This window comes from Orcinus orca, chromosome X (genome assembly GCF_937001465.1).
Source record: "Orcinus orca chromosome X, mOrcOrc1.1, whole genome shotgun sequence".
Taxonomy (NCBI): Eukaryota; Metazoa; Chordata; class Mammalia; order Artiodactyla; family Delphinidae; genus Orcinus; species Orcinus orca.
In genome coordinates this window covers 37,367,258-37,380,896 of record NC_064580.1, presented here as the reverse complement: position 1 = coordinate 37,380,896, position 13,639 = coordinate 37,367,258, and the positions used below count along the sequence as shown (strand labels likewise).

Sequence of the window (13,639 nt, the reverse complement as noted above, 5' to 3'; positions counted from 1 at the left end):
ACCCCAAACACAGTAAGTTAAGCAAAATGAGAAGACAGAGAAATACACAGCAGATGAAGGAGCAAGGTAAAAACCCACCAGACCAAACACATGAAGAGGAAATAGGCAGTCTACCTGAAAAAGAATTCAGAGTAATGATAGTAAAGATGATCCAAACTCTTAGAAATAGAATAGAGAAAAATACAAGAAACATTTAACAAGGACCTAGAAGAACTAAAGAGCAAACAATGATGAACAACACAATAAATGAAATTAAAAATTCTCTAGAAGGAATCAATAGCAGAATAACTGAGGCAGAAGAACGGATAAATGACCTGGAAGATAAAATAGTGGAAATAACTACTGCAGAGCAGAATAAAGAAAAAAGAATGAAAAGAATTGAAGACAGTCTCAGAGACCTCTGGGACAACATTAAACGCACCAACATTCGAATTATAGGGGTTCCAGAAGAAGGAGAGAAAAAGGGACTGAGAAAATATTTGAAGAGATTATAGTTGAAAACTTCCCTAATATGGGAAAGGAAATAGTTAATCAAGTCCAGGAAGCACAGAGAGTCCCATACAGGATAAATCCAAGGAGAAACATGCCAAGGCCGTTTCTTCCAGGTTGTCCATTTTATTGGCATAGAGGTTGCTTGTAGTAGTCTCTTAGGATGCTTTGTATTTCTGTGGTGTCTGTTGTCACTTCTCCTTTTTCATTTCTGATTTTAATGATTTGAGTCCTCTCCCTCTTTTTCTTGATGAGTCTGGCTAAAGGTTTATCAATTTTGTTTATCTTCTCAAAGAACCAATGTTTAGTTTTATTGATCTTTGCTATTGTTTTCTTTGTTTCTATTTCATTTTTCTGCTCTGATCTTTATGACTTCTTTCCTGCTACTAACTTTGGGTGTTGTTTGTTCTTCTTTCTCTAGTGCCTTTAGGTGTAAAGTTACATTGTTTATTTGAGATTTTTCTTGTTTTTTTTTTTTTTGAAGATTTGGGAGAGGAGTTTGATTTTCAAGTTGCTTGGATTGATCTGACCCATGATTTTCTTCTTTCTTGAGGTAGGCTTGTATTGCTATAAACTTCCCTCTTAGAACTGCTTTTGCTGCGTCCCACAGGTTTTGGATTGTCGTGTTTTCGTTGTCATTTCTCTCTAGGTATTTTTTGATTTCCTCTTTGATTTCTTCAGTGATCTCTTGGTTATTTAGTAACGTATTGTTTAGCCTACATGTGTTTGTGTTTTTTATGTTTTTTCCCTGTAATTGATTTCTAATCTCATAGTGTTGTGGTCAGAAAGCATGCTTGATATGATTTCAATATTCTTAAATTCACCAGGGCTTGATTTGTGACCCACGATGTGATCTATCCTGATGAATGTTCCGTGTGCACTTGAGAAGAAAGTGTAATATGCTGTTTTTGGATGGAATGTCTTATAAATGTCAATTAAATCTATCTGGTCTATTGTGTCATTTAAAGCTTGTGTTTCCTTATTAATTTTCTGTCTGGATGATCTGTCCATTGGTGTAAGTGAGGTGTTAAAGTCCCCCACTATTATTGTGTTACTGTCAATTTCCTCTTTTATAGCTGTTAGCAGTTGCCTTAAGTATTGAGGTGCTCTTATGTTGGGTGTATATATACTTATAATTGTTATATCTTCTTCTTGGATTGATCCGTTGATCATTATGTAGTGTCCTTCCTTGTCTCTTGTAACATTCTTTATTTTAAAGTGTATTTTATCTGATATGAGTGTTGCTACTCCAGCTTTCTTTTGATTTCCATTTGCATGGAATATCTTTCCATCCTCTCACTTTAGTCTCTATGTGTCCCTAGGTCTGAAGTGGCTGTCTTGTAGGTGGCATATATATGGGTCATTTTTGTATCCATTCAGCAAAGCTGTGTCTTTTGGTTGGAGCATTTAATCCATTCACGTTTAAGGTAATTATCAATATGTATGTTCCTATTACCACTTTCTTAATTGCTATGGGTTTGTTTTTGTAGGTCCTTTTGTTTTGTTTTGTAGGTCCTCTTGTGTTTCCCACTTAGAGAAGTTCCTTTAGCATTTGTTGTAAAGCTGGTTTGGTGGTGCTGAATTCTCTTAGCTTTTGCTTGTCTGTAAAGCTTTTGATTTCTCCATTGAATCTGAATGAGATTCTTGCTGGGTAGAGTAATCTTGGTTGTAGGTACTTCCCTTTCATCACTTTAAATATATCATGCCACTCCCTTCTGGCTTGTAGAGTTTCTGCTGAGAAATCAGCTGTTAACCTTATGGGAGTTTCCTCATATGTTATTTGTCATTTTTCCCTCATATGTTATTTGTCATTTTTCCCTTGTTGCTTTCAACAATTTATCTTTAATTTTTGTCAGTTTGATTACTATGTGTCTTGGCGTGTTTCTCTTTGGGTTTATCCTGCCTGGGACTCTCTATGCTTCCTGGACTTGGGTGGCTGTTTCCTTTCCCATGTTAGGGAAATTTTCGGCTATAATCTCTTCAAATATTTTCTCTGGGGCTTCCCTGGTGGCACAGTGGTTGAGAGTCTGCCTGCCGATGCAGGGGGCACGGGTTCGTGCCCCGGTCCGGGAAGATCCCACATGCCGCGGAGCAGCTGGGCCCGTGAGCCATGGCTGCTGAGCCTGCGCAACCGGAGCCTGTGCTCCGCAACGGGAGAGGCCACAACAGTGAGAGGCCCGCGTACCGCAAAAAAAAAAAAAAAAAAAAAAAAAAAAAAAAAAAAATATATATATATATATATATATATATATATATATATATTTTTTTTTTTTTTTTTCCCCCCCTCTGGTCCTTTCCCTCTCTCTTCTCCTTCTGGGACCCGTATAATGTGAATGTTGTTGTGTTTAATGTTGTCCCAGAGGTCTCTTAGGCTGTGTTCATTTCTTTTCATTCTTTTTTCTTTATTCTGTTCTGCAGCAGTGAATTCCACCATTCTGTCTTCCAGGTCACTTATCCGTTCTTCTACCTCAGTTATTCTGCTATTGATTCCTTCTAGTGTAGTTTTCATTTCAGTTATTGTATTGTTCATCTCTGTTTGTTTGTTCTTTAATTCTTCTAGGTCTTTGTTAAACATTTCTTGCATCTTCTTGATCTTTGCCTCCATTCTTTTTCCGAGGTCCTGGATCATCTTCACTATCATTATTCTGAATTCTTTTTCTGGAAGGTTGCCTATATCCACTTCATTTAGTTGTTTTTCTGGGGTTTTGTCTTGTTCCTTCATCTGGTACAAAGTCCTCTGCCTTTTCATTTTGTCTATCTTTCTGTGAATGTGGTTTTCCTTCCACAGGCTGCGGAATTGTAGTTCTTGCTTCTGCTGTCTGCCCTCTGGTGGATGAGGCTATCTAAGAGGCTTGTGCAAGCTTCCTGATGGGAGGGACTGGTGGTAGGTAGAGCTGGGTGTTGCTCTGGTGGGCAGAGCTCAGTTAAACTTTAATCTACTTGTCTGCTGATGGGTGTGGCTGGGTTCCCTCCCTGTTGGTTGTTTGTCCTGAGGCAACCCAGCACTGTAGCCTACCCAGCTCTTTGGTAGGGCTAATGGCAGACTCTGGGGGGGCTCACGCCTAGGAGTACTTCCCAGAACTTCTGCTGCCAGTGTCCTTGTCCCCACAGTGAGCCACAGCCACCCCCTGCCTCTGCAGGAGACCCTCCATCACTAGCAGGTAGGCCTGGTTCAGTCTCCTATGGGGTCACTGCTTCTTACCCTGGGTCCTGATGCACACACTACTTTGTGTGTGCCCTCCAAGAGTAGAGTCTCTGTTTCCCCCAGTCCTGTTGAAGTCCTGCAATCAAATCCCGCTAGCCTTCAAAGTCTGATTCTCTAGGAATTCCTCCTCCCGTTGCCAGACTCCCAGGTTGAGAACCCTGACGTAGATCTCAGAACCTTCATTCCAGTGGATGGACTTCTGTGGTATAAGTGTTCTCCAGTTTGTGAATCACCCACCCAGCAGTTATGGGATTTGATTTTATTGTGATTGCACCCCTCCTACCACCTCATTGTGGCTTCTCAATTGTCTTTGGATGTGGGGTATGTTTTTTGGTGAGTTCCAGTGTCTTCCTGTCAATGACTGTTCAGCAGTTAGTTGTGATTCCGGTGCTCTCGCAAGAGGGAGTGAGTGCGTGTCCTTCTACTCTGCCATCTTGAATCAATCTCTACTCCACTTTACTTCCTGAAAACAGCTCCAGTAGCTTCTGATGCCTGCAGAATAAAGTTTAAGCTCCTTAGCATTCCAAGGGTGGTCCCAACTGATCACTCACGGCAGGATGAAGTATTGAACTAGTCTTTTATATGCTCTTTGGGCAGGCCCTGTCAGGCATGTGTAGTTCCTTGCCTCAGGGCCTCTGGAGGGTCAAAACTGAGCAGCTTGCACTATTTACAGTAGCCAAGACATGGAAGCAACCTAAATGTCCATCAACTGATGAATGGATAAAGAAGTTGTGGTATATATATACAGTGGAATATTACTTAGCCAAAAAAGAATAAAATAGGGGTAGAGTGAAGATACCAGAGTAGGAGGACGTGGAGTTCGTGTCTCTTCACAACTAGGGCACCTACTAGGTGCTGGTGGGGGACCTCGGACACCTAAGGGGATGGGACGAACCCCTGCGTGACTGGGTAGGTCGTGTGGCAAAGGGAATGGAGGAGAAGTGGAGGTGGGACAGGACCAGTGCCCCTGAGTGGCGGCTGGGGGAGGGGAGGGGTTCTCACGCACGGAGGGGCCCACTCACAGTGAGGTAGCTGGGGGAGGGGAGGGGTGGCTGGGGGAGGGTATGAAACTGTGATTAAAAATCTTCCAACAAACAAAAGTCCAGGAACAGATGGTTTCACAGGTGAATTCTGTCAAACATTTAGAGAAGAGCTAACACCCATCCTTCTCAAACTCTTCCAAAAAATTGCAGAGAAAGGAACACTCCCAATCTCGTTCTACGAGGCCACCATCACCCTGATACCAAAACCAGGCAAAGATGTCACAAAAAAAGAAAATTACAGACCAGTATAACTGATGAACATAGATGCAAAAATCCTCAACAAAATACTAGCAAACAGAATCCAAGAAGACATTAAAAGGATCACACACCATGATCAAGTGGGATTTATCCCAGGGATGCAAGGATTCTTCAATATATGCAAATCAATCAATGTGACACACCATATTAACAAATTGAAAACTAAAAACCATATGATCATCTCAGTAGATGCAAAGAAAGCTTTTGACAAAATTCAACACCCATTTATGATAAAAACCGTCCAGAAAGTGGGCATAGAGGGAACCTACCTCAACATAATAAAGGTCATATACGACAAACCCACAGCCAACATTGTTCTCAATGGTGAAAAACTGAAACCATTTTCTCTAAGATCAGGAACAAGACAAGGATGTCCACCCCCACCACTATTATTCAACATAGTTTGGGAAGTCCTAGCCATGGCAATCAGAGAAGAAAAAGAAATAAAAGGAATACAAATTGGAAAAGAAGTAAAACTGTCACTGTTTGCAGATGACATGATACCATACGTAGAGAATCCTAAAGATGCCACCAGAAAACTACTAGAGCTAATCAATGAGTTTGGTAAAGTAGCGGGATACAAAATTAATGCACAGAAATCTCTTGCATTCCTATACACTAATGATGAAAAATCTGAAAGAGAAATTAAGGAAACATTCCCATTTACCATTGCAACAAAAAGAATAAAATACCTAGGAATAAACCTACCTAAGGAGGCAAGATACCTGTACTCTGAAAACTATAAGATGCTGATGAAAGAAATCAAAGAAGACCCAAACAGATGGAAAGATATACCATGTTTGTGGTGTGGAAGAATCAATATTTTCAAAATGGCTATACTACCCAAGGCAATCTATGGATTCAATGCAATCCCTGTCAAATTAGCAATGGCATTTTTCACAGAACTAGAACAAAAAATCCTAAAATTGGTATGGAGACACAAGAGACCCTGAATAGCCAAAGCAGTCTTGAGAAAGAAAAACGGAGCTGGAGGTATCAGGCTCCCTCGGTGCTCTGTGATGACCTAGATGGGTGGGATGGGGGCGGTGGGAGGGAGGTCCAAGAGGGAGGGGATATATGTATACATATAGCTGATTCACTTCATTGTACAGCAGAAACTAACACAACATTGTAAAGCAATTATACTCCAATAAAAAAAGAATAAAATAATGCCATTTGCAGCAACATGGATGGACCTAGAGATTATACTAAGAGAAATAAGTCAGAAGGAGAAAGACAAATACTATATGATCTCACTTATATGTGGAATCTAAACTATGACACATATGAACTTATTTACAGAACAGAAACAAACTCACACGCATAGAAACCAAACTTATGGTTACCAAAGGGGATAGTGGGGTGGGAGAGGGATAAATTAGGAGCTTGGGATTAGCAGATACAAACTACTATATATAAAATAGATAAACAACAAGGTCCTACTGCATAGTACAGGGAACTATATTCAATATCCAGTAATAAACCATAATGGAAAAGAATATGAAAAAGAATATATATATATATATAAATATAAGTGAAGCACTTTGCTGTACCCCAGAAACTAACACAACATTGTAAATCAACTATACTTCAATCAAAACAAAACAAAGCAAAACCAAACAAAAAAAAACTGAGCTGCTCAAGGCAAGTCCTCTTTCCAGTCTTTAGGGAAAGCCTGGGTTGATGGAAGAGGTCCTGCTGGGTGACAAGGGAGGAACAGGAGGGGAGAGGCATCTCTCAGAGTGGGCGGGAAGGGGTAGAGAATCCCGAGGATAGAGGTAGGGATGGAGGTTGGCAACCCTGCAAGCACTGGGGATGCCCTGCTCTGTGGCAGTGCCCTGGGAAGGTGCCCAGATCCAAGAGAACCAGCTGGCTGGCACTCCTGAGGGCCCGGACTCCAGGCTCCAGGACTGCCAACCTGAAAAAGATTCCTAGCCCCCGAAAATCAATTCAAGCACTGTCTTGGAATATCCAAAGGCCCCAAACTGATATGTCAGCTGGGTGCCACTGTACCGACTTAAAGAAGGACATGTTCCTTTACTCTGAACATAAGTTTACATGGATCAAAAATACCCATATTCCCCATTAAGAGCCCCCCTGTTCTGAATAAAGGAATCTGGGAAACCAAATTATTTTGTGGAAAGCTCACTTAGCAAAAGTGGTCAACATGTGTACCCAGTCCCCTTTCTTCCCTTCCCCGTTACCAACAATACTCCTATATTATTGGGGGTAGCGATGTGCCGGATAGGAAATGACTGCATCTAAGGATGACCATTGAGATGTAAGTGGAAGTTGGTGGTGAGATTTCTAGGAGAGGTCTTTTGTCCCTTGCCCTTCCCCTACTTCCTGCCTGGAATGTGGGTGTGATGATAGACTTCCAGCAAACATTTTGTGACCTGAAGGATGTAAGCCATGCCCTAAGGATGAAGGAGTAGAAAGATAGAAAGAACCTGGGTCCCAGATGCCTGTGGGTTTTTTTTAATTGGAGTATAATTGCTTTACAATGTTGTGTTAGTTTCTGCTGTACAATGAAGTGAATCAGCTATATGTATACTTATACCCCCTCCCTCTTGGACCTCCCTCCCCACCCCCATCCCACCCATCTAGGTCATCACAGAGCACAGAGCTGAGATCCCTGTGCTATACCACAGGTTCCCACTAGCTATCTATTTTACACATGGTAGTGTATTTATGTCAAACCTAATCTCCCAATTCATCCCACCCTCCCCTTCCCCCCATGTCCACACATCCATTCTCTACATCTTCGTCTCTATTCCTGCCCTGCAAATAGGTTCATCTGTACCATTTTTCTAGATTCCACATATATGCATTAATATATATTTGTTTTTCTCTTTCTGACTTACTTCACTCTGTATGACAGACTCTAGGTCCATCCACATCTCTATAAACGACCCAATTTCATTCCTTTTTATGGCTGAGTAGTATTCCATTATATATATGTACCACATCTTCTTTATCCATTCATCTTATATCTTGTTTAAGCCACTTATTTATTTTCTGGTTTACCAGCCACACCTAATCCTAACTGGTAAAGCAAGCACAGAATCAGAGCTCAGGAAAGAGAATAGCCCAGAGGGATAGTTCACAGAGGCCAGAGTATGAGCGCAGAGCCCTTGCTATCCACCCCAGAGACCACCTGTGGCAGGAGCCTCAAAGATGGCCCCAATGATCCTCACCTCTGAGTGTTCACTCTCTTGTGTACATCCCTCCCGCAAAGAATAGGGCTGGCCTGTCTAGCCAATAGGATACCACAGAAGTAACAGTGTGTGACTTCTGAGGGCCATAAGAGACACTGTAGCTTTTGCCTTGCTGTCTCTTGATTCAGCCCTGGGGAGAGCCAGATGCCGTTTGTGAGGACACTCTCGCAGCCCTGTGGAGAGGTGTGAGGAACAGGTGAGGAACAGGGACCGCCTGTCAACAGCCAGCCCCGTGAGTCAGCCATCTTGGAAGTCAAGTCCCCGGAGACTGCAGCCCAGGCTGGACTGCACCTCATGAGAGAACCTGAGTCAGAACTACTCCCAGACTCCTGACCCACAGACACCATGAGATAATAAGTGCTCATTGTTGTTTTAAGCTAAGTTTTGTTATACATCTGTAGCTAACCAATACACTACCACATGGGGACCTCTCAGCCAGCTTGTCTCTTGCTTCTGGTAGGTGGAACACAGCCAGATTCCTGCTCTGTGGGCCATGGGCTCTGAAGCAGAGCAGGTTTTAGGTTTTTCTGAGGGCATGGTCTTTTTCTGTTTAGCTCCCCTTCACACCTGTGGTAGCCAGCCTCCAAGATGGCCTCTGGTGATCTCTGCTTCCTGGTGTTCACGCCTTTGTGTAATCCTCTCCTGTTGAGTGTGGGTTGGACTTAGTGAGTAGAATAAGGCAGGAGCGATGACGGGTGACCAGGAGACTAGGTCATAAAAGGCAGAGTGGCTCATCTCTCAATCTCTCTCTCCCTCCCTATGCTGTGGGAAAGCTTGTCTGGAGCAGCCCTATAGAGAGGCCCCACATGGCAAGGCACTGAGGCCTCCTGCCAACAGCCATGTGAACGAACTGAGAAGCAGATCCTCTAGGCCCAGTCAAGTCTTGGGAGACCACAGTCCTGGCCGACAGCTTGACTATAGCCTCCCCTGAGCACCCAGATTCCCAACCCTCAGAAACTATGTGTGATAATAACTGTCCATTGTTTTAAGCTGCAAAGTTTCAGACTAATTTGTTAAGCAGCAGTGTGTAACCAATATCTTCCCCATCACAGCGTAGTGGTTAACAACTGAACTCTGAAACTAGACTGTCTGGACTTAAATCCTGGTTAGGCTACTTTGAGGCTGTGTGACCTTGAGCATGTAACTTAATCTTTCTGTGCCTCAGCTTCCTCAGTTATAAAATGGGGGATACCACTGTTACCTACCTCATAAGGTTGTGAGGATTAAATACAGACATAAAAAGGGCTTAGCAAGGTGCCTGGCATATAATTAGCAGTCGGTAAGTGTCAGTTGCTATTTTGGTTGGTACGATTCTGGCTGATGCAGAGACAGTGTGGGGATGAAGTGAGGCAAACACCTGCCAGTAGCACCACGATCATGACCTCCAGAGAAGTAAGGGGGGATGAGTATTTGCAAATCCTGAAACAGGCCCCCGTGGTTTTGCCTCCAAGTAGAGCATGACCGGGCTCTGCGTATTGCAGGTGGGACCACGCTGCCTGGGTGAGGAGAGGCAGCCTTCAGGATGGTTCCGTGGATGCCAGGGTCTCAGGTCATGCCCATCCCTGGGTGATGCAGCCACGATTCTGAGCATGCGTCCCTGGATTGTAACATCCCTGCTCTGGAAGATGGTCAGAGAACGCTTTAGAAAGCTTGGACTGCGGCTGAAACTGGAAATGCTGGAATTTCTGGTTTCCAGTATGCAGGAAGTGTGAGTTTCCCAAAGGAAAAAACATTTGATTCCAATTGATCTGTAGGCCTGGAATATGCTTTTTTCCTCAACTGGAAGGTATTATGGACTGTGTACGCTAAAGGAGAGAAGGGTTAGGAAAATGTAAACAAGAAACTTTTACCATAAAAGTAAAATACATTACTAAGTAAAAGAAACCAGTCTGCAAAGGCTTACATACTGCATGATTCCAACTATATGATATTCTGGAAAGCACAAAACTACGGACACAGTAAACGGATCAGTGGTTTCTGGAGGTGGGGGAGGGATGAATAGGATACGTGTCATTATACATCTGTCCAAACCCATACAACACCAAGAGTGAACCATAATGTAAACTGTGGACTTCGGGTGATGATGATGTCAGTGTAGGTTCATCAATTGCAACAAATGTACCACTCTATGGGGCATGTTGATTACAGAGAGGGCTCTGCATGGGTCGGGGCAGGGGCGATACGAGAAATCTCTGCACCTTCCTCTCAAGTTTGCTGTGAACCCAAAACTGCTCTAGAAAAGAAAATCTATTTGTTTAAAAAGTAAAGTGAGAAAGAGCATTTGATTTGAGGGCATATTATTTAGAACTCCGTTGAGTACCAGTACCAGAAGTTTCAAGCTTACTGAACCTCCGAAGAAGGTTATAGGTCATAGGTGTCTGATGAATCGGAAGACAGAGATATTTGCTCTGGAAGATGGGAGGGTGCTGCAGTGGGCCTCAGAAAGGCCTGGAAGGCAGCAGGGAATACACGTAGAGGGAGAACTGCTGTGGCGTGCTCCTCTCTATTCCAGCATCTCTTTATTCTCTCTCCCTCTCTCCTCCTCAGCCTTTTGTCCCCCCACAGAGCTTGCTTCTCAGGCCTACAGCATCCCACGGCCCCCCTACTTACACAGAATGGCTTTCTGGCTCTTCATAAACACTGTTTTCTTTTTCTCCATCCCAATCCCAAATTCCTGGGGAAGGGGACGCTTGGTGGCCCAGTACCTTGGGGCCGATGTCTGCTCCCTGCTCCAGCAACTCTGGCCATGGGGCAGGGGTGGGAGCACCTTACAAAGGAAGCTGTCTGGAGCCCATCCCCGCAAAATAGCGAATGGGTGTACCAGGAGCTGTGCAGGGCTGGTGACTTTTAGCTGGGCCCAGTTCTGTGACCTGTGACAGTCGTCCCCCAGAAGCAGGCTATCATGTTAGCTGCTGGCAGAAATCTGCCCCACTTTCTGTGCTTGGCGGCTGGTGCCTGCTTTCCCTTTTGATTTAAGGCCGGTGCAGGGGCTTGGATTTGGAGCGTGGCATTGGAGGAACTCTTTAACGCCAACTAGCCTTAATTCCTCCTTCTTATATAACTAAATGGCAACTGAGAGGATATTTGGATTCCGCTTGCTGTTTTTTTTTTCGTTGCAGTTTGGTTATTAATTACTGTGCAAAAAAAAAAAAAGTAAGTAATAAAATATCCTTGTTTATGTTCTAGTCCGCGGGTCTGTGTGCTCATTAGTTTGCAGCCTGGCGTGGGGATCGGGAACGCTGGGCCCCCAGGGAGTGGGCCGGACCGAGGGTGTCAGCGTCTTCCGTTGCGGAGGCGATGGGCCAATGCAATTCGTTCCTCTTCCTCCCTCCCTCTCTCCCCCACCCCTCCTCCTCCCCTTCCTCCCTCCCTCTCTCCCCCACCCCTCCCCCACCTTCCTCCCTCCCCTTCCTCCCTCCCTCTCTCCCCCACCCCTCCCCCACCTTCCTCCCTCCCTCCCCCATCACCACCTTCCTCCCTCCCTCCCCCCTCACCACCTTCCTCCCTTCCCCCCCACCCTCCCTCGCCTCCCCGCGGGTTCTGGGCGTCCTTGCAAGGCAAGCGCTTCCTGAGAGGGTGGCTTGGAGGCCAGCGCAGTCATTCTTTAAGGAAGGGGGGATGGGATCAACAAGGCAGTTGAAACCCGGTTCTAGGCGGCCTCCGGTGGTGCCCCCCGCGGGGCCCAAGCCGCCCCACCTCCGCGACTGCCCGGAGCCCCGTTGCGGACTGTGCTGGCTGCCGCCACCCGGCCTTCCGTGATGCACCCCTTCACTTCGGGGTGGATCGGAGCCGGGGGATGCGGGGGCTCCCGGAGAGTGTGACTCAGAGGGACAGAGGTCCCCCAATTCTCGAAGCCTGCGAGCCCCAGGGCGACCCTTAGATCCAGGACAGCGCGTTTGTCCCCTTGCAAAGATGGACTGCGGGGGTGGGGGTGGGGCCGATTGGTGAAGGGGGCTTCTGGCCCCCCTCCCCGGAGGGCTTGGAGGGTTGTAATTCAGGCTGGCCCGCCTTTTCCAGCCCCTCTCAGCTCCATCCTCCCCTCCATCCCCAACCCCCCTCACCCCGAGCCGGAGCCCCAGCCGTCGGGCAGGTCCGGCAGGCTGTCCGGGGCAGTCTTGACCTGACGCGGCAGGAAGGAGGGAAGGAGGGCTGAGCAGCCTGGCCGGGAGGCCGCACGTCTTATCGCCCCCTCCCACCCGGGGCTGGGGGGCTGGGGGTCTGTGGGCTCCTGCCCCGCTGGAGCCGGGCCGGCTGAGGGCGCCAGCTGCCTTGGGAGCCGGTTTTGGAGGTGGGATCAGGCCGGGCTCTTAGGCCTTGTTCACCTCATGACACACCCAGAAATTTTATATAATATCTCTAAGACATTCAGGGGAGAACTGCAGAGTATTTGGAGAGTGAAAATGTGGCCTGCTGGAAAAAAAAAAGTATTTCTGTGTATTATGTAATCATTTCTGTGTATTATGTAAAAAAATTAAGTGTGTTGAATATCAAGTATGTATATATTTTTCTAATGAAATCTTTCCAACCCTCCCTTTTATTTTTTACTTTTACTATGGAAAATTTCAAACATATACAAAAATAGATGAGTAGATAATCCCCAGCTTCAATAATTATCAAGGTAGGGCCAATTTTGTTTCCTCTCTACACCCACCCACTTCTTCCCCCTCCTATTATATCTTTTCAATTTTTAATGATAAGTTAAGCTTGCGTTTTAATTAGCCTTTGCTGTGTAACAAGCCACCCCGAGGAATACTGGCTGAAAACAACAATATTTTGATTTGTCATGATTTGGTTGGCTGGGTACTTCCTCTTGCCAGTTTTGCCTGGACTCACTCAAGAGGGAGGATCAGCTGGGCTGGAAGGTTCCAGATGGCCTGACTCACATATCTAGCTGTGGACTGGGACTCCTCAGGTCTCCTCTCCTCCATGGCTTCTCGTGTTCTAGTAGGCTAAGTGGACTTCTTTATATGGCAACCAGAACCTTCTGGGAGAATCAAGGCAGAAGCCTCAAGCTTCCTGAGCTAACTGTGGGAGTCTCAAGTCACTTCCACCCACTTCTATTGGCCAAAGCAGGTAACAAGGCCAGTCCAGACTCTGGGATGGGAGGGTAGAGAAATAGACCCACCCTCGGATGGGAGGAACAAAGTGCAGTGACACATTGCAAAGTGAATGCTAGCATGTGAGGGATTGGTGGTCTTTAACCAATCTAGTACACAGTTAGCTTTTATCAACATAACTTTTTACACGAGATTTTATGCTTGCAATGGCCACACACAATTCCCGATCTAGACTTTTTAATGATAAACAAAATGCTTGATAGTCACCATCAAGGAGAAACTTTGTTAGTACAGGTAAGCAATTGACATTTTTTTATCATCCATTTAAAGTTGTACAACAATTGAAATTATATTTAAAGAATCTGGCAG

At 45.2% G+C, this 13,639-nt stretch overlaps 1 long non-coding RNA gene across 1 annotated transcript in view; it reads left to right on the top strand.

Annotated features, from left to right (window-relative positions):
• Positions 1–2,774: 2,774 nt before the first annotated feature.
• The window catches only part of LOC125963077 (uncharacterized), a 31,099-nt gene continuing 20,234 nt past the window's right edge, over positions 2,775–13,639 (top strand). Inside the window, exon 1 of the long non-coding RNA XR_007474849.1 lies at positions 2,775–3,154. This is a non-coding gene — a long non-coding RNA (uncharacterized LOC125963077). The remainder of the gene's footprint in view (positions 3,155–13,639) is intronic.